Raw genomic sequence first — 19,734 nt, forward strand, 5'->3', positions numbered from 1 at the left:
AGTCGTGAATGAGTAGACAGAGAGAAGAGAGTCATTTTGGTCTGGTTTTAATGCAAATAAAAAGCAAAACCAGACATCAACTGTTGAGCACGAAGCAAACATCTTGAGCAGGCGGCTTTCACACACTTGAAAGAGTGCTTTGAAACAACATGGCCATTCATAGACCTCACGACATCCTCAGTGAGCTCTCTTTGCTCACTGAGAGCTTCTGAAGTAGTGGAGTTCTAGCCAAATGTTTGTCAGGAAAATGTTTGTTTTCGCTGGCCTCAGCTGTTGTCAAAAGTCCTCTCTGAAGACCTTTTTAAGTTTACAGTGGTGGATCAGGTCACTGTTGTCGTTGTTGTTGTCGTTGTCATTGTTTTTGTCCTTCCAGACTGATATCATGTGTTTAGAGAGTATATAATGCAGTACCAGCTTAAGTTCAAGGATTACTGTTATATGCACAAACTGAAAATCTTTACCCTAAAGGTGGTTTAAACACTTGAAAGTATAGATGGTGCAATATGACTTTTTCTTTTCCGTTACAATACTGATACTGAAACAGTGCATATTGGCTGATACTGATATGATCAAACTTTAGAAACTAGAAACCTGAACTAATTTTGACTGAAGCACTTCGCTGAAGATGAGCATCTATAGTAGACTATTGTGCTTAAACTGCTCAAACTACTCAAACACTCTGCTAGCCCACAGGAAGAAATACACAGCTAACAACATCACATAACACAATGTGAGTGTGTGCTGTTTCAGGACAGATTTGTTACAGTATTGGATCCAGTTCATTCTTAATTCCATCTGATATTTGATCCAGCATTTTCTGCTGATTTGGGCCTAATACCAATACCTAGGCCTGTCACAATCATGATTTTTTTTCACTTCATTTTATAACCTTATTTATAAAGCAATTTTCTTACTGGTGACAGGGGGTGATAAAGTTTAATACTAAGTAAATAAAATACTTTAACTCCCAACTGATGAGACACAGCTCACATTACCCATTGCTGAACTGTAAAGATGTCATGATGCCATAGCAACACTCTCAACTAAAATTTTTGTTGTTGTAAGACCCATGACACCTCTCAATAAATGTTTTTTCTGCTTTCTTTTATTTACAGGCATTTGCTTCCGCCCAACACATGAAATTGCACACAATTCACATTCACATTAACACGGCTATAAAAAATAATTAGTCAGCTTAAATAGTTGCAGTCTGGACAAATAATTGCAATTAGGTGATTAATTGTGTCGGATCAGTGCCAACTCTGCCTGAAAGGCTTGAGTGCTGACATCACGGCAAGGCGATAAAATGTGTTTGGCGTTATTCTCAAGGTAGTGCTGTAACAATTATTGTCAAGTGTTTGAAGGGTTTTGTACCAAAACGCATTACAGACCAAAATTGTTACAAATGGATACACAGTATCTTGGATTGAGACTCATACACATTTGTTAGTTTCCCTCAGAATTAACCCTACATGTATGCACATTTGTATTAAAACATGAAAAGCAAGGTGTCCCTAAACTTTTGATTAGGCTGTATAAGCATGTGTTGTGCCTATGTTGTGCTATGGGCTCGGTCTGTTACTCTATCATGTGTGGAGGTGTTTTTCCAGTCCTCACATTGTTTTTGTGGTGAAGTTGCTCTCAGTTTCTGAAGAACTCTTTTGGTGTTCTGAAGAAACCTCAGGTGAGTTGGGAGAAGCGGGAGGGGCGTGGGGCTCTCCAGTAAATAATGAGAGGCCTGTCATGGCTCTTTGGAATGGGGTTAGGGCTGCTGTACAGTGGTAGTACATAGAAAAGGGCTGGGATACCTAGAAGAACTAGACGGTAAACTAAGAAATCCTACCTTATTTTCCATGGCAATGTAGGTGTCAGACTTCTACTAGTTTAATTCTGAACTTTTCCACTAGTTCAAGTCAGAACAAGCTGTACTGAAACCACTCATTTCTTGTCCACTGTCAGTTGATTTGGAATTGTGCCAGTGACATGTGAACCGTGACCGCATCTACTAATATTTTGTACAGAATGAAACTTTTACCTGTAGAGATGCCAGCAATCTGATACGAGTTATTTCTAGTTGAGTAGTTTGAGTGTGATGGTCTACTTTAGTGAAGTGGCCTGATCTTTAGTGAGATGATAGCCTCATCTTTAGTGAAGCACTTCAATTAAAAATACTTATTTAAAAAAATATTTTTTAAAGAGGCAAGATTTAATTTAATGTAATGCTGTTGGCCGATGCTCAGGTATTGGTATCAGCATTGAGAGAGAAAAAATGGTTTTGTGTTCTTAGTTGTTGCGAAACGGGGCTCGCGCTATGTTGCGCACGTCCCGTCTCAAAGACATTTTACTGACACAGCGATCCCCCCGTCTCTACAACGAGACCAAAACCGAAGTTATAAAATCACTAAAGAAAACGGGTAGAATAGCTGTAACGTGCTGCGTGGACATCCATTACCACAGGATCTTATTTCACCTTAACTGCACATTTTATCGCAGATGAGTAGCAGCAGCTTCTCGTGCTCCAAACAAGAGCACTGAATGAGAGCCTTCTAGTTCACTTACCACATCACTTCCTTTTGATTTATTAATAAAAGATATTGGAAGTAAATTCATTATGGATCATTACAAATACTTTGCTTTAAAACTACCATGTCACTTTAAATAACAATAACACCGAGTTACTTAGTCACTTTAAAATGTATATTGTCTCTATATTCTGTGTATATTTTGTGTATATTTAATATATTTCAGTTGGTTTTTTCTTGTATTTTTATTTTTACTTATTTGCTTTCTGTAGAGTGATTAGCTGAGCCTCACCACAAGCATTTCCATGCATAAATGTCCTGACATGTTGTGCAAGTGACAAATAAACTTGAAACTTGAACTCGAAACTTGAGCTCACACAGTGAGAAAATATAAATGCTATGTAGAAAAAAAAGATGCATCGAGATGCATTGATAATCGTTTTATAATCACATCGCAGCCCTCTGAATCGTAATCGAATCGTGAGGTGCCTAGAGAGTCCCACCCCTAGTGTTATCTCAAGTTCCCTCTCTTGTTGCTTTCATTTGCAAAAATAAAAAAAGTAATTAAGAGAATTTCTTGAATGTCAGCTTTGCTAAATACTAGCTAGACAGCTGGGGAACTTTGTAGTGTTACCATTACTTTCAGTCACTTTGAAACGAATAAGAAAATAAACATCCACACTGAGGCCTTGGCATACTGTTCACTTCTCACATATGTGAGAGTCAGAGTCAGAGGAAAACATTGGTGGGTTCTTTACTGATTGGCACTGTTTCTTAAGATTTTGAGGTTTCATGTTCCATCGCCAAGGACCTCCCTGCCATCTCCTGTCGCTTATATGGCACTGCACCGGTCCCCCATGCTGGACCTTGCAGGTAGTGGGCCTACATGGTCCCCCCACATTGCCTTTTCAGGCCGAGCCCAGCTGGGTTATGTGGACTGCCCAGCCTCCAGGCGTTCGCCGAGGAACACTACCTCCAGGCCTGGCTCCAGGGGTAGGTCCTGGTAACCCTCTCCCGGGCAGGGTACACAATGTCGTGTGTCCCTTAGTCACGGAGGATTTTTGGATCAAGTTAGTCTGGGTCTTTACTCTAGACCAGTTCGCCTTGGAAGACCCTACCAGGAGCATATTGCTCCAGACTGCTTAGTTCTGAAGATCCCTAGACCGTGCAAGCCCTTCTGCCATGGCAAGGCCTCAATCCAGGAAGGGATTCATAAGGGGGCAGTCATGGACTGGAGGTTAGGGAACCAGCCTTATGACTGGATGGTCACCGATTCGATCCCCTGAGCCGACAGTACGTGACTGAAGTGCTCTTGAGCAAGGCACCTAACCCCGCAACTGCTCCCCAGGCTTCGTGGATATGGCTTCCCACCGCTCCAGGCAAGTGTGCTCACTGCCCCCTAGTGTGTGTGTTCACTATAGTGTACGTGGTGTTTCGCTGCATGGATGGGTCAAAATGCAGAGGTGAAATTTCCTCGATTAAGGGTCTCTTAATCTTAATCTTCATATTAATAAGGCAAAGCTTTCTGTTTACCAGTCGGTCTACATCCCCACTCTCACCTATGGTCATGAGCTTTGGGTAATGACTGAAAGAATGAGATCACAAATAAAAGTGGTGGAAATCAGCTTTCTTCACAGGGTGGTGGGCTACACTCTACATGATAGGGTGAGGAGCTCAGTCCTCCGGGAGGGGCTCAGAGTAGAGCCGCTACTCCTCCAAATTGAGAGGAGCCAGTTGAGGTGGTTCGGGCATCTGATCAGGATGCTCCCTGCACGCCTCCCAGTGGGGGCTTACCAGACAGGGCCCTCTGGGACAAGACCCCAGGGTCGTCCTAGGACCTGCTGGAGGGATTATATCTCCAAGTTGGCCTGGGAATGGCTCAGTGTCCCCTAGAATGAGCTGGAGGAAGTTGCGGGGGACAGGGTCGTCTGGGATTCTCTGCTCTCCTAACTGCTACCGTGACCCTATCTGGACTAAGCGGTTAAAGAAGATGATGTTCTATTGCACTTTCATCCATCTTACTAAAGAATGTCTTTTTTCTTTTGTCCATTATTACCCTATGCCCAGGTCTGGTTTCCCTGCCAGCTTTTATCACTTGCTGGTCAACTAGGCAGGTTGACTTTGAGAGAGGAGTGTGAAAAAGTCAAGACAGGTCAAGCAGCGTTTTTTGAATGGCTTGATTGTAATTACCAAAAGCATCACAGTCATTTGTCTTTATATTTGGCTTCTTTATTGTGTGAGTAAAGCCTATACACTTTATTTTAATTGTCTACTGCACATACTCACCCTTCAGAAAAATTCAGCTTAATTTTTTCCCTAACACTCAACGTAACCCTAACTTTAACCTCACTGTCATGTTGAAGCCTTTTTGTAACTTTTTAAAGTGTCAGCTGCTATTGACATTGTGTGAACATTTCATGATGAATGGATCAATAGAAATAGTCCAAAATTACTTGTCATAACATCTCTTGACATTAACGTACATTCTTTTTTTTCCTCATGTAAAGGTACTATTTCGAGAGATAGAAAGTTGGTTACAACAGCTATCTACACACTTACCTTTGTAGATAAACTATAGGGGAACTTCACAATAAAGTCTGACCAAACTATTGTACCGATTGAGGCGTTTTTATTTATTTTCTTTTTTTTGAGTCGCAGTGCTTGGCTTGGTTCCTGAGACCTGGACAGACCTGAAATGAACAGTTCAGGTGATTTAGTCTCATGGGCCCTCTGCTCCGGCGCTGGGAACTCTGAAGAGGAAAGCCTCTTGTGTGAAGAGGCTTTAGGCCATTTGAGGTGGAGGAGGGTTTGGTTTGTTCGAGCCCCCTCTTGTGATCCACTCTCACTCCTGAATGCACATTAATCTGATTGGAATGGAATGTGTGAGGGAGTTTACGTTGTGAAGGGGTTAGTGGGCTGAGAAGTGGAGACTGGAGGGGGTTCCTGAACAAACATGGTTCTTTTTTTGTTTTTTTTTTTGTTTTTTGCCCCCCCACACCCTCACACCCCCGACCCCAGGACAAAACGCTTCAAGTTCAGGGGACGACCCTAAACTAGGCTCTGCTTAACTCGTGTGGTGGGTGAGTTAGGCTTTAAACCCCTCCTCCTCCCTTCAAACTCGGGCACAAACAGGCACACAGTCCAAAGACTCTGTTACCAAACACAAAGCTGCCTTGTGTCGAGCCTCATGCATTTACACATGCACAGCCTTGTGCTTTCACACAAAAGATAACACAGTTGTGCTCTCTTATACGCACAAATACACACACACACTAGCAAAGTCTCTCTCTCTCTCTCTCTCTCTCTCTCTCTCTCTCCAACGATTCTGCTTGTCTCTCACATGATCCACCTTCTGCCCCTGTGGCCAAAGAGTTGAGCTGCTGCAGTTATTTCCTATTCAGTTCAAATAAAATCTTGTTCAGTCGTTTATGAAATGCTTTAAGCGCCCAGCCCTGAATTTCCCAATTAGCTTTGAGCATAGTGAAAGCATGACTTATCAAACACATTCTATATCCAGCATGCTTTTAAGGTATATGGACTGGTCAAAGTCACAGTGAAGATTAGGGCTTGTATGGAACTGATCAAATCACTTCCATAGCACAACATCCAAAAATTTCTTCCAATTCAATACCAAATTTCAGTGCCTAATTAGTTGGCTTTATCAGCATCCATGAACCAGTACATGTTAAGCCAAGACATGTTTGCAGTACAAATTTTGCATAGAACTTGAGCAACAAGGCTAGTGTTGCTAACAATCACTAGAACTCAACTGTCACCCAAATAGCGCAAATCATTTCTTTAAAAATACATCCCCAAAACCTGCTCATACCGCATCCAGGTCTTCAGTAAGGTCGCAGTGACTTGCCAGTGTGGTCTAGAGTACAGTATGACTTACTGTGAGCTATAAAAATGAACCAAATTTCACCGCAACAGGCGGCCATTTCAGACGCCACCAGGGCTGATATTCACAAAGCAGGACTGATCTTGGATATGACGGTCATTATCACAAGGTGCTTCGTGAATACAAACCCTGCTGTCTAATGTTTATAGCTCACAGTAAGTCATGCTGTGAATTACTGTCTAAACCACAGTGACAAGTCTGTGAGGCCTTAATAAAGGCCTGGATGTGGTTTGAGGGTGTTGATGGAAGTTTTGGTGGTGTATTTTACCAGAAACTATTTGGGATATTTGGGTGAGTGGTGTTAGCCTCTCTGCTCCAGGTCTAAACTCAAGAAGCAAAATTTGGACTCCAAAAATTATTTAGCCAATGAACAAAGTCTGGGGTATGTGGAAAACTGTGTAAATTAGACTCTTCATTGTACCATTCCTTTAAATGTTGTAGAGTATGTTCACCTTTGATATTGCAGGGAAGTTGAAATACACATGTAAATGTGTAGGAAAAGTGCAGAGCTCTACTTTGAAGTGCAAAGTTGAGAACATTGGAAGGTGTTTGTCAAATCTGGGTGAATTTCGCTGAGCTTTGACCCTCATGCCACTGGTTCAGTTTGTCCTGACCCTCCGGGAAAGCCAAAGTGGTGTGTTTCTGTGTTAGTGAGTGGCCCAAGTAGAGGCTAGAATACAGAAATGTGGAGAAAGTCAGTGAGTGTTGATGAATGGAGGTGGTGAATCTTGGTAACTTGAGGTTTCCTGATTAGCTCCGCTTCTTTTTGCCCCACCTCACTGAGCTATGTGTAAGGTCAGTGCAAGATGCAGCCTGCATTTATGCCACTGGCACTTCAGTCTGAATATTGGAGTTGTTGTGATGTAAGGAGACGTTTGCAGTTTACACAGTGTACAGAATTATCATTGCGTAATAACTCTTCATGACAAAAACTTCCTTTACTTTCAATGTAAGTTCATTTAATGTTTATTCTAAGCAGTTTTGTAGTATTTCCATTGGTCTTTTCATCATGAAATTTTTTCACACAATATAAATGGCAGCTGCTGTGCTAAAATAAATATATAACTAAATAAAAATACAATTTGAAAAGAAAAGACTTCTTGGTTTTGTTTTTTTGACAGCAATGTTATACTAAAAGATGGTAAGATCCTAAAGATGCATCTCAGTGACTCGACACTACCCACAAAATTTTACTTGGCTGAAGTTTATGTATCTGCATGAGGTTCGGGCCTATGTTTCAGTGCTTCTGTCTCTCAGTGCTCCACAGCCCCGGCCCCAGCTCTTGTGCCTACTCCATATCCACAGCTTGGGCTTCTTGCAGTGACTCGTTGAGTAAGCTGAAGAGTATATGTCTTTATATGGTGCGGGGGGTCGACTCCTGGCTGAGGAACAGGTGTGTTGAGTACAGGACAGATAGCAGGCGGATACGGGGATTAACTCTTTGTGTATGAGAGAGAGAGAGAGAGAGAGAGAGAGAAAATGAACTGGAGATTTGGAGTAATACATTGTGGGCTTGGTGCGGATACAGAGCATTGTTTGTATTGCGGCTAGTTTGCCACATAGACAGTGGCTTTATCTTTACATAGGCAGTAAAATTTAGGTCAAACGTTTTGGGGACACCTATATTTTTGACATGGTTTTGATGCGTACGAGCATGTTTTTCTGTTTTGGTATGCGATAACTGAAGAACGCTGTTTAAATCTTGCCTTGTTTCTGTGCAACAGCTGCAAAACAGAAGTACTGACAAAAAGTACTTTTTTGGAATAATGTCACACCCCATGCTTTTTTTCTATGCTTGCTATGGTGATAAAATTCATAAGCACTCGGACCTTTCAGTTGTTTAATCTGCTTTGGATCAAAAGATTTTGGAGTTTTCAAAACCACTAAAAACTAAATCAAAACTATGTCTGCTGCAACATGAAATTAAAACAAAATAGTTTTCATGCAGAAAAACTTTCAAGGTCTAGAAGTGGACTGATGGCAGTGCCTTTGAGTACAGTTTGCAGCCTAACTGAGCATAGTGTACAAAGTCTACTTTAAGCATTGCTGAAATGACAAAACTCACAGTAAGGAAAGTAATTTGGAGGTACCCCAGTTTTTGACAAACACTGATCATAGCATAAAAATACGAATGCACCAACACCACTGTTTCCCTTCTGATACCAATACCTGCCAATACAGAGGACCGATAAAGATACTAACTCTCTAACCTAACCTCTAACCTAAGATTCTAACCTAATTACTCGAGAAGTACCATTCCACTTTCTAAGTATTTTATTTAGGAAAAAACAGTGTTCTGTGTCACTTAAGCCAAACTAAATGGTTTCAGAGCTACAGAAAATGGCTGTGGCCCTTGACATGGTTTGTCTTTCAGTGCTGAATTAAATCTGATGTATTGAAACCCTTGCTGGTGGCACCCCTCAAAATGCTGGTGTTTACAGATTTTGCATGAGTATTTTTACTACTGCTTGTTTATTCTGTCACTACTTCTGTGCAAATTAGTTGAGATATTCTTAGATTATAAGTATGTAATAAACCTTTGGGCCTTTTGGTGGGTCCTGGCCATTTAAGGGGTTAAACTAAACTAAAATGAAAATAAAAACTAATGGAAAATATTATATATTGACCCAAAATATACACTTTTAAAAGTAGTTTAGGCAAAACCTGCTCGTCATATGAAGGGAGATACTTGAACATGAAGCAGAATATACCTAAAATATTAGCAAATAATTGTTTAATGCTAGCAAAACCTTTTCAGATGTAAGAAAAAAATAAGATTGTAAAATAACAGCACAAATCAAATATTGCTTCCAAGATTTCAAAAGAAGGAAAGGCCTCCCCAACCATTTTTTGGGCAGAGCAGGACACAGTCAGTGTAGTTTGCAGGACCTCAGGTCACATTTTGTAAACCACCCCCTCGTTACACAGTCAGCAGGTTTGTTTGGTCTGACTGCCTGGCACCATCTCATTGGGTTTGAATTTGTGATGGGGCTAAGAGAAGGGCTTGCACATACACACACATATATATATATATATATATATATATATATATATATATATACGCAGCTTGCAAGTAGCTGCAAAAGCTCCCAGTTCTTGGTAGGTATAAAAGTCCTTATAGGAAAGTCTGTTCACTCTGTGGCCATCCTTGCAGTGCTCCCCAACAGTTATTTTCAGCCATACAATCTCTAAAATGGGGAGAGAATCCTCTTAAAATACTTGTAACTGAAAGCCAAAAACATATTTGAAATCACTGGCAAAATCTGATAAAATTTAAATAATTAAATAATTAAAAAGAAATTAGCTCAATAACGGCCAAAAAATGGGTTGTTCTGGCTACTGCATTTGCACAGACCTCACCAGTGATGGGGGGGGTGCCTTCTCACTTGCGACATAACCAGCAAGCTGATTGGCTCTTTTTACTGAAGGGTGGGACTTTCCCCACAAGCGGACGCCATGGTCAGCGTTACAAGCTTTCCCATTCATATTTCAACTAGTGACCTTTATAACGTCTCTGGTATAAAATGTAGGTTATGCATTTTTGATTGTTTCAACCTACACTTCCGCCTACCTGATGCACATACAAGGTAATGCCTGACTGTTGTTGAGGCCATGGTGAAAGCACGACTGGAAAAATACCCTGCATTCATACAAAAGGTAAAAGGGTACCATTTACGTCCACTCCTGTCATCCAATCAAGCGCAGGGAGAGAAAGGGAAACCCAGAATTAGCAAAGGCCCAGAGACCCCTGCGAGGAAATGTCACTTGCACACTGCACGTTTACCATCCTGATGCTCAAGGCACATACCCAGCTCTATTTTAGGGCAGGTGGGTTGGGGGGGCGAGTGGGGGTTGGTGATGTTTGAGGCTTGACACTTTCACTCACACATATGGAACATGGCAGAGTCAGTAAGAGCTGTCTCTAATCCACTCGTCTGAGATCAGTGTTGTTGTTAACACTTAAGACCTGAGCAGAGCTTCTGTCCATGGTGAACGTGGCTGACTAATGGAGGAAAGATCAGAGCTGCTGCTTTCTGCTGTAGGCATGCCAAGAGCTGAATGTACGCCAGAATGTTGAAGAGAAACATTGAGCCCTCTCCACTGTTCAGTTTACCTGTACTGTTATTAAGGTTGTTTTATTGGCAGGTTGTTTTATTGAGTTGGTGGGATGTTTTTGCATCTTAACTGATGGTCAACTATTTGTATAAAGCATAAAAAAATGTAAATATTCATATAACCTTTAAGAAAATGTGCAATGTTTGTATGAGGTATTATGCAAATACACCATGCAAACATTGGGAATCTCTGTGGTGTCAACTAAGCCTAGCCACAGATATATAGGCTAATAAATACAAATACAAAACGACAAATACAAACAACATTGTCTTTGCTTAGCTTTTACTCAACACAAAATGGAAACCAGAAACAATTTTTTTTTGGATTTAGCCAGAGAAAAAGAACCAAACTGACATTGAAGTATCTAAATAGACAGCCACCTTGCTAACTTTAGCTTTTGGCTTGTTGTCTTCCTCACCTGATGAGCAATTTCTGTTGTATGGGTAATTCATTCTCTCCATTGTAATGATGATGTGAGTTTATTGATTTATACAGTTATACAGTATGCATTTACTATAGCTAGACAGTTACAATAAAATATTCAGCTTCCTAGCAGTAAAAATCCACCCCAAAAATCCAGCAGGTGTAGTTTTTCAAAAGGTCCTCCCACCTTCAGCATACATGATGAGAAGGGAGGTTTCGCTTTATGCCAGAAAATCCCACAGTAGAAACTATTGCAACTCAACTGTAGGATTCAAGTATGCAAGTTAGTACTAACGGCTACATTTTTATTAATGGGTGTGTGTTAAGCATCCACTTTTACTTAATGTACGTGAATGTAAAAAGATTCGAAGTAATTTTGTAATGCTTTATGATTTCTGATTTCCAATCAAAATTCTCACAGATATCTGACAATGTAAAGGGCAGTTGCATTTTTCAAATGGTTCTACCCAAAAAAAAAGTTTTGATATGGTGGGCACTATGTGCAGTGACATTATGCAATCTGTTTGCCCAGTAGTGTTCAATATACACTGTGCCTAATATCCTCTTTGCTAGTAGAAAAGTGTCATCAGCACTATAATATCCAGAATTTTTCCTTGTCATACGATGAGCATTGTAATTGCCTTAATTTAATAAGTATATGAATTAGCTTTGGCTGTTCAGCAGGATTTAAGAATAGTACTTCATTATGACGCAGAGGCAGTAAGAGTGAGCAGTGGTCTGTCTATTGTGTCTGACTGAGAGATAATAAGGAGATAACTGCAGCGCCTTGTTAATCAGAGCCATGTAGGTAAATCAGCAGTCTCAGTTGCTACATGACTTTTCACTAAGTGCTGAGTTTTGTATTCTTCAACATTTCCCTTCTGTGTTCATCGCAGAATTTCACTTCGGTCAGGTTTGTGCAGCTGTGTTGATGAAATAGCTTACATCACTTCAGCACTCGGTTTGCTGTTGATGCAGCGTCTGTTCGGTGCTGCATGCTGTCAGGTTGTGCTGATTGCGCTGTTCTGTAATGGTAGCAGTACAGGCTTAGTGTTGGCTCAGATTTGGAAAGGAATTTCTGCTCTGCTGATTGTCAACTCAGAGTGTGTTCTGTCAGTGAATAGGATATACAGATAAACTATATATCAGTTTTTTACCAACAGCGTTTACCTGTCAGGTAGGTGGTAATGCTGTTTAGTAGCAAACTCAAGTAGTCTCAGGTAGTCTTGTCCAATCCTCAACTATCTCTCTCTCTCATTACTGTTTTCTGAGAGCACTTTTTTGTGTCTTACTACACAACTGTGCACATTTTAAATGGAATGTCCGTGAAGCTGACTGAGAGACCTCACCTCACCACCCCATCCCTCTCTGGAATGTGGCCTATTGAGCTTTCCTGGGCTCTAGATGGCACAGCTGGGATTGGATCTGGGCTGCAGAGCTCGCCTCTGTCTTATTGCCACTGTTTCTATGGGTGTTGCACTGCATCAGGATCAGAGGATGTTTTCTACCTCTTTATTATGCATTTGTATGTGTACGATGCTGTTTACTCCAGTCATTGATTTTCATACATTCTCCTTGCTTTTCTCCCTGATGGCTAAAAGCTCTGTTGTGCCAAATTTTCACAAGCGCTTATTCTCTGTTTCTTGGTTTTGTTTAGCAGATAGGAGAAATGTTCTTTTCCTTCACCCTTGCTTTCCACCATACAGCATAGCCACTGTACCTCACTATAGAGTCTGCGTGCAGGCTGGGAAACTAGAGAGTCTGTTTTCAGTTGTCTTTTAAGACACTCACAAGTTGCCAAAGAGAGTTGGAACAACAGCATGTTGCACAAGCATGCTGTCAGTGGTGCTGAGTGACATTATATGATTCGCTGTGAGAGGCGCAGGCTTTGCCTCCGGAACTGTGTGGCCCCTTCTGTGCAAATTCACACAGGTGCCTTATCGCTGCCACTGTGTTTGCATATAAGCCAGTCAGAGCCTGTTGGAGCTGCAGGCGTCCCCCCCGTGAGAATCTCAGGAGGCACCAGAGGTTGTGTTGGTGCCGCTAACTTTAATCGCTGCCCCTCGAAACAGAGCTATTCCTCTGGAGAACTTTGACAGATTTCAACTGCTGTATACTACTGTTCATGTTGTTGCAGATGCATCTACAGTCGAATGCAAAAGTTTGAACAGCCCCGGTCAAATGGCATGTTTTGTTGATTTCTGTGTGAAAATAAGTAACACATTTTTTGCAAATTTTAGAGCACAGTTTCTGTGTTTTTGCTGAGTTGAACATAAAGGGGGGAAAAAAATTAAACAAAGAATATGTCGCCATTTTATTTTTCCCCAATGTTAAATTCAGATTATATAACATCATCTGTTTTAAAATAATTATTAAGAAGCTGTAAAAGGGAAAAAAAGGCAAAATAATTGAGAAAGCTGTCTAGTTGTGTTAATGCAAAATTCTCAGTGTTAAATGAAAGCCTTGTGTCTTTCAATGCCTTTGAAAGTGGTGATCAAATCTCAGATAACTTGAAAAAAAGATTATAAATCGATAACTGCAGTACATTATTTATCATGTATAACTTATCCTCCACCCTTTGATGTCCAGTTTTTAAGATCTACTCTGCATGTTATCACTGAATAAAATAACAGATTATTCATTTGACACGTGGTTCCAGACTTGTGAACAGCATTGTAGGTAAAATATAAACACAAACGTAATGCAAAATAGCGGCTGAGCCCTGTTAGAGGCCCGAGTGTGAAGCATATGTGTTTCTGAAAGAGAGAAACAGAAACAGAGAGATTTATTCTGCAGTTGGCACTTCTCTCTCCCCAGCTGGGATGGTGTGGTGTGGCTGAGCTGGAGCAGAATGCATTCTCTGTCAAATTCCCAGCATTCTGCCTTCTATTGTCTGAGCTGTGAAGCTCCCTTTATGCTTCACAGTCCCAGGCCTTTGCATCAGCTTTGCTGTTTAACATTGTTTGGAAATGTCTGAGGTATTTTAAGTAGCCTAATTGTTTGAATGTTTTTAGCTGTTGTGATGTAGCTTGTCTACATGGGGGGGGAAAAAATCCAGTTTGAGTCTGTTCTATGATTAGTGGTGGGCAATATGATGAGATACTATTGTTTTTTATGATTAACATTTTTTATTGATTTTTCTCTTAGATTAATACAAAACCACACATATCAGTATTTGTAACATAACTCCCTTTATCCTCCCCCTTCCCACCCCAGCTACATTCATGACCTGGTTTAATCCAGTGCTGTGCAAGGCTCAGTATCATTAAAAGAAAGGAAAATAAATAAATAAATAAATAATAATACTAATAATAAAAAATAAAATAAATATACAAATAAGTGAGCAAACAAACACACAAGCCATAGAAATAGATAAATCAATCAATAAATAAGCAAAACGACAAAATAAATAAAAGTAAAAATGGTAATAACAACAAAGCAGATCACCGCATGTTACTCCTCTTTAAGAGCTCTCTATAAATCTTAAATATTTGTCCCATTTATGTCTGTACACTTCTAAACACTCAAACAATTTAAATGATAGTTTTTCATATGCAGCTACTTTGCTGATCTCAGCAACCCATTCTTGAGATGATAGAGGGCCCGTTTCCCTCCACCTCCTAAGGATAACCTGCCTACCAATCATTAAACTGGTTTGAATCCATGCCTTTAAATGCTTGTCCCTGGTTTCTAGCCCCGAAGGATCTCCTAAGACAAACAGTCTTGGGCAAAAGGGGATTTGACTACCTAATACTTTTACAAATAAATTCATAAAGCGCCATCCAAAATTCCTGAACTCTAGGACATTGCCTCATAGCATGAATAAAGTCCCCCTCTTCAGACTTTCAATGCCAGCACTCAGCTGTATCCTTTAAACCAAGCTTATGCAATCTGGTAGGGGTCCAATAGACCCGATGCAGAATTTTAAATTGTATAAGGCGTACTCTAAGGTCTCTAGACATTATTGTAAAATTTTGACATTCGAGCCCGTTCATTCTCTTCCAGTGTCAAGTTTAAGTCTCTTTCCCAGACTTTTTTTAAGGCCGTAAGATTACCTGAGCCAGCGTTATGAATAAGCATAGAATAATACGCTGAGGCCTCATGACCTTTCCCATATATCGTTAGTACCCTAGAAATAATATCAGCAGCCTGTGGAGTTTGATGTCGAGAGTCAAAGACCCCCCATAGTAAATGACGTAGTTGTAGATACCTCCAGAGCTGTGATTCAGAGACCCCAAACTGTTGAATCAAATCGTTAAACGTTTTCAGACCATCCTGATTGTAGAGGTCAGCCAGAGTATAGATGCCCTTTTCCACCCATTCCTTCCAAAAGAAAGGAGACCTTCCAATACATAACTTTGGATTTAACCATATACTTGACCACCTATTTAAGTAGGGATTTAAATTAAACATTTTAGCCATTTTTAACCACGCTGAGTGTAAGTGAAAAATAATGGGATGTGTTTTAGCTTTCTTAATTTGGTAGACAGGCATCGAAGTGGTGGAAGGGGACCAACAACAGAGCATTCGATACCATACCAAGGGGGAGCTCTTTCAGGAGGTAGTGACCAATGTGCCAGGGGTCGTAGGGTAAACACATAATAATACAGTAATAATTTCGGTAAGCCTAAACCTCCTCAATCAACAGGCATCTGTAATTTGCCCAAGCATAGGCGAGGGCGCTTCCCATTCCGAATGAAAGAACTAGATATCTTATCAAATTGCTTAAAGTATATCAAAGGGATTTCCATTGGGATTGATTGCAGTAAATAATTAATTTTAGGAATGCAGTTCATTTTCAGAACATTCACTTTGCCCATCATAGACAAATACAAAGAAGACCACCTGTCAATATCACAGGAGATCTTTTGCATTAATGGGTCAAAATTTACTCTCACTAGATCCTTTAACTGCCGGGGAAACAGAATGCCAAGATATCGAACACCTTGCTGGGGCCATTGGAAAGGCCCTGGTTGAAATGCAGACTTTGGGCAATAGGCAGTCAGAAGAAGAGCCTCTGATTAAGTCCAATTGACCCTATATGCTGAGAACTTAGAAAATGAACTGATGGTTCTAAGCAAACTAGGGACTGATCTACCTGGGTCTGATACAAACAAAAGAATATCATCAGCATATAACATCAATTTATGTATTGACCCCCCGACAGAGACTCCTGGGAAATCCTCATCCATTCTTATAGCCGCGGCCAGTGGCTCCAACGCCAAACAAAACGAGAGGGGAGGTAACGGTGACCCTTGTCTTGTTCCTCTACCAAGAGAAAAATACTTAGAGATTAGTCCATTAGTCTGCACAGCTGCTTCAGGTCGGTGATATAATAGCTTAATCCACCTTATAAAGACACTCCCAAATCCATACACCTCAGGTATTTTAAATAGATAGTTCCATTCCACCATATCAAATGCCTTTTTGGCATCAAGTGAAATAGCAGCAACTGTAGAATGGGAATCAGCTACTGCCTACATAATGTTGATAAAACAGGATCAGCGGGGGACCGGCCATGAATAAAACCCACCTGATCGATATGTACTAAAGAAGTAATCACTCTGCACAAACGGACTGCAAGAATTTTTGACAAAATTTTTACATCTAATGAAATTAAAGAAATTGGACGATAACTTTTGCATTCACAGGGGTCCTTATCTTTCTTAAGAACAAGGGTAATCAGTGCTTGTGACAGAGCAGGGGGCAGTTCACCCTTTTCAAAAGCCTGCGTATACATGTCAAGCAAGAGTGGGGCTAGTTCTAAAGCATAGGTTTTAAAAAAAATTCTCCAGTAAAACCGTCTGGTCCCGGAGCCTTAGCAGAAGGCAAGGCCCTAATAATTTCAATAATCTCTTCTACTGTTATGGGTGAATCCAGGCCCTGTTTTTGCTTCTCTGTCAGTCTGGGCAGTCTGAGTGGCTCTAGAAAACTAGATACCTCCTCCTCCGTGGAGACAGAAGTTGATTTGATAAAGATCAACATAAAAATCTTTAAAAACCATATTGATATCTGTTGTTGCAGTTAAAATGGTGTCTCCTGGAGACCTAATGGCAGGAATAATGCATGATAGTTCTTTCTGTTTTATATATCTAGCGAGCGATCTCCCTGCCTTATCCTCTGACTCAAAGTATGTCTGCTTTGCCCTGAAAAGAGAGAATTCTACTTGCTGGGATAATAAACTATTATACTGATATTTTAAATGAGTTAGCTCCCTCAAGCTATTATGTGAAACCTGATGTTTCAACTCTGTTTCAAGCTTTTTAATTTTGCTTTCCAAGTGTAACATTTTTGCCATCTTTAGCGTTTTAATATGTGAGGCATACTGAATAATATATCCCCTCAGAACTGCCTTAAGAGCCTCCCAAACTACCCCCGTAGAAGGCGATGAAGCCAAATTAATCTCAAGATAAGAATTAATTTGTGTTCTTAAAGCCTCTCGAAACTCTGAATTTTGAAGAAGCGACAAGTTTAATCTCCATCTATATGTTTGACATCTGGCATTCTGGGGTATTAATTCCAATCTCACCCAAGCATGATTGGAGACTAAGATACTACCAATAGAGCACCTGGATGCTAAGGCAACCAATGATTTTGAAATTAAGAAAAAAATCTAGCCGAAAATATATTTTATGGACTGATGAGACAAAAGAAGTCACACCCAGATGGATTCATGATTCACCAAATATCAGTTAACCCTAGAGTTTCGCACATCCTCTGGACAGTTAACCCGGCTTTAGGAGATCACAATCCTTAAATTGAAGTCTCCCCCAAGGATAATATTCTGTACCCCTGCTGCATGTATCTTTCCCTCGAGATCTGCAAAAAAGGCTGGATCATCCTGATTAGGAGCATAAATATTAACCAAAGCCATATTTTGCCCCTTTATCTCTGCTACAACAATAAGAATTCTTCCTCTATCATCTTTAATCTGTTTACAGAATTTAAATTGTAACTGCTTGTTTATTAATGTCATCACTCCCCTACTCTTGCTAGATCCCACGCTGTGGAACACATGTCCAACCCAACCGTAGTTTTTCTGATTCTTCTGGGGATAAATGTGTCTCCTGCAGAAATACTACGTTGTATTTTTCACGTCCTAGAGAACTTATAGGTTTCTTCCGCTTCACAGGTGGACCCAGCCCGTTAACATTCCACATGGTGATACATATTTTACCTAAGTGCACAGACACCCTGTACTCAGTCTAAGAAAATAGCGGCAAACCAGACCATAGCCAGACAAACTATAAGATGCTTTAGCACCGACACAAAGAGCTCCCCCGTTAACACGACACAAAATGCAGTAGCGCTTGAACTCGAACACTGCTCTCCGAGTCCCACCCTTAATGTGAAGAGTCCATGACACATCCTCTTGAGACAGGCAGTGCTTCTCAGCAACGGTGATGCTATAAAATTAGTCTGATCTGATAATCGTGTCTTATAATGCTTGAAATTATCACAAAATCTGAACTGAATATAACATCCGTAGAGGGGGAAATATAACTTAGAGGAATTAAAAGCAATTTCAACTAAAAGAATAACAATATGGGGTATATCTATTTATTAATCCTTTTACCAACCATAATACCCAAACGGCGAACTTTCGTTCTTTCCCACCTCTATTCAGTCCGAAGAGCAAAGCCACTTGCCTCCTATGCCTCCGTCGCTGTCCCGTGGACCTACTACTCCATAGATTCAATGAAGGTCTTAGCCTTTCGTGGGCTATCGAATATTTTGTATCCCTCTTTAGTGTCTATTCTTAAATTTGCTGGGTAGAGCATTGCGAAGCCCACTTTCCGCGCATGAAGCATCTTCTTGCACACTCTGAATTGCTACCGTTTCAATTGCGTGACTCTGGAGAAGTCCGGGAATATCATGATGTGATTATTGGCCCAACACAATTTGCCCTTTTGTCTAGCGGCTCGCAGCACAAAGTCTCGATCTCCCCATCTCAGACATTTCACTAGTATTGGTCTGGGCCTTTCCCCCGATATCGGGCCGAGGACCGCCAGCCCTATGTGCCCGTTGTATCTCCAGCTGCCTATTGACAGTGTCCAAAAGCTCAGAGATCAGCTCAAGCATAAACTTGACCATGTCATGACCTTCCTTGCCCTTGGGAATACCAACGAAACGAAGGTTGTTTCACTGGTTGCGATTCTCCAGGTCCACCAACTTGTCCCTCAGTTGGTCTACCTCTGTTTTTGTGGCCAGTGGATTACCTTTGACTCCTCCGCCGCTTCTAGAAATTCAATCCGTTTCTCCGCTTCAGTAATTCTTGAGATAAGGGACGACAGCTTTGTCTCTACCGAAGCCGTAGTACGTCGTATTTCTTCGAGGCCAGCCATGTCGTCCGCGATTTTCTTCAGCGTTGCGTAGATGTTAGCGATATCCAAGCCCAGATCTTGAGGCTCATTACTTGTATACGCTGGACCAGCGCCATCTTGTTCAGTCCCGGAGTCAGGGCCATGCGACCTCAAATGTCTCTTTATATCCCCACAAGCAGAGGATTTCAGTTGTTTCGACATCATACCCGTTCAGTGTTACACAAATAAAGCGAACATATGAAATTAGACTGTTCTAAAGGAAATAAAAGGATAATTATCACAAAGCACCGCGGAGCTAGACTCTACGCCGCCTTCTCTCTCATAGCGTCACGTCGATGAGATACTATTGTATCGTGATACATTATGTCACAGTTTTCTTTTCTGAGCATATCGTGGATATCGTCAGTACTTACTTACAACTATATGTTTCTTTCCAAAGTGAGCATAA

At 40.8% G+C, this 19,734-nt stretch overlaps 1 protein-coding gene across 7 annotated transcripts in view; it reads left to right on the top strand.

Annotated features, from left to right (window-relative positions):
- The window catches only part of cpeb3 (cytoplasmic polyadenylation element binding protein 3), a 64,474-nt gene that overhangs the window by 14,338 nt on the left and 30,402 nt on the right, over positions 1-19,734 (top strand). The window lies entirely within an intron of this gene.

Source organism: Colossoma macropomum, unplaced genomic scaffold (assembly GCF_904425465.1).
Source record: "Colossoma macropomum unplaced genomic scaffold, Colossoma_macropomum, whole genome shotgun sequence".
Taxonomy (NCBI): Eukaryota; Metazoa; Chordata; class Actinopteri; order Characiformes; family Serrasalmidae; genus Colossoma; species Colossoma macropomum.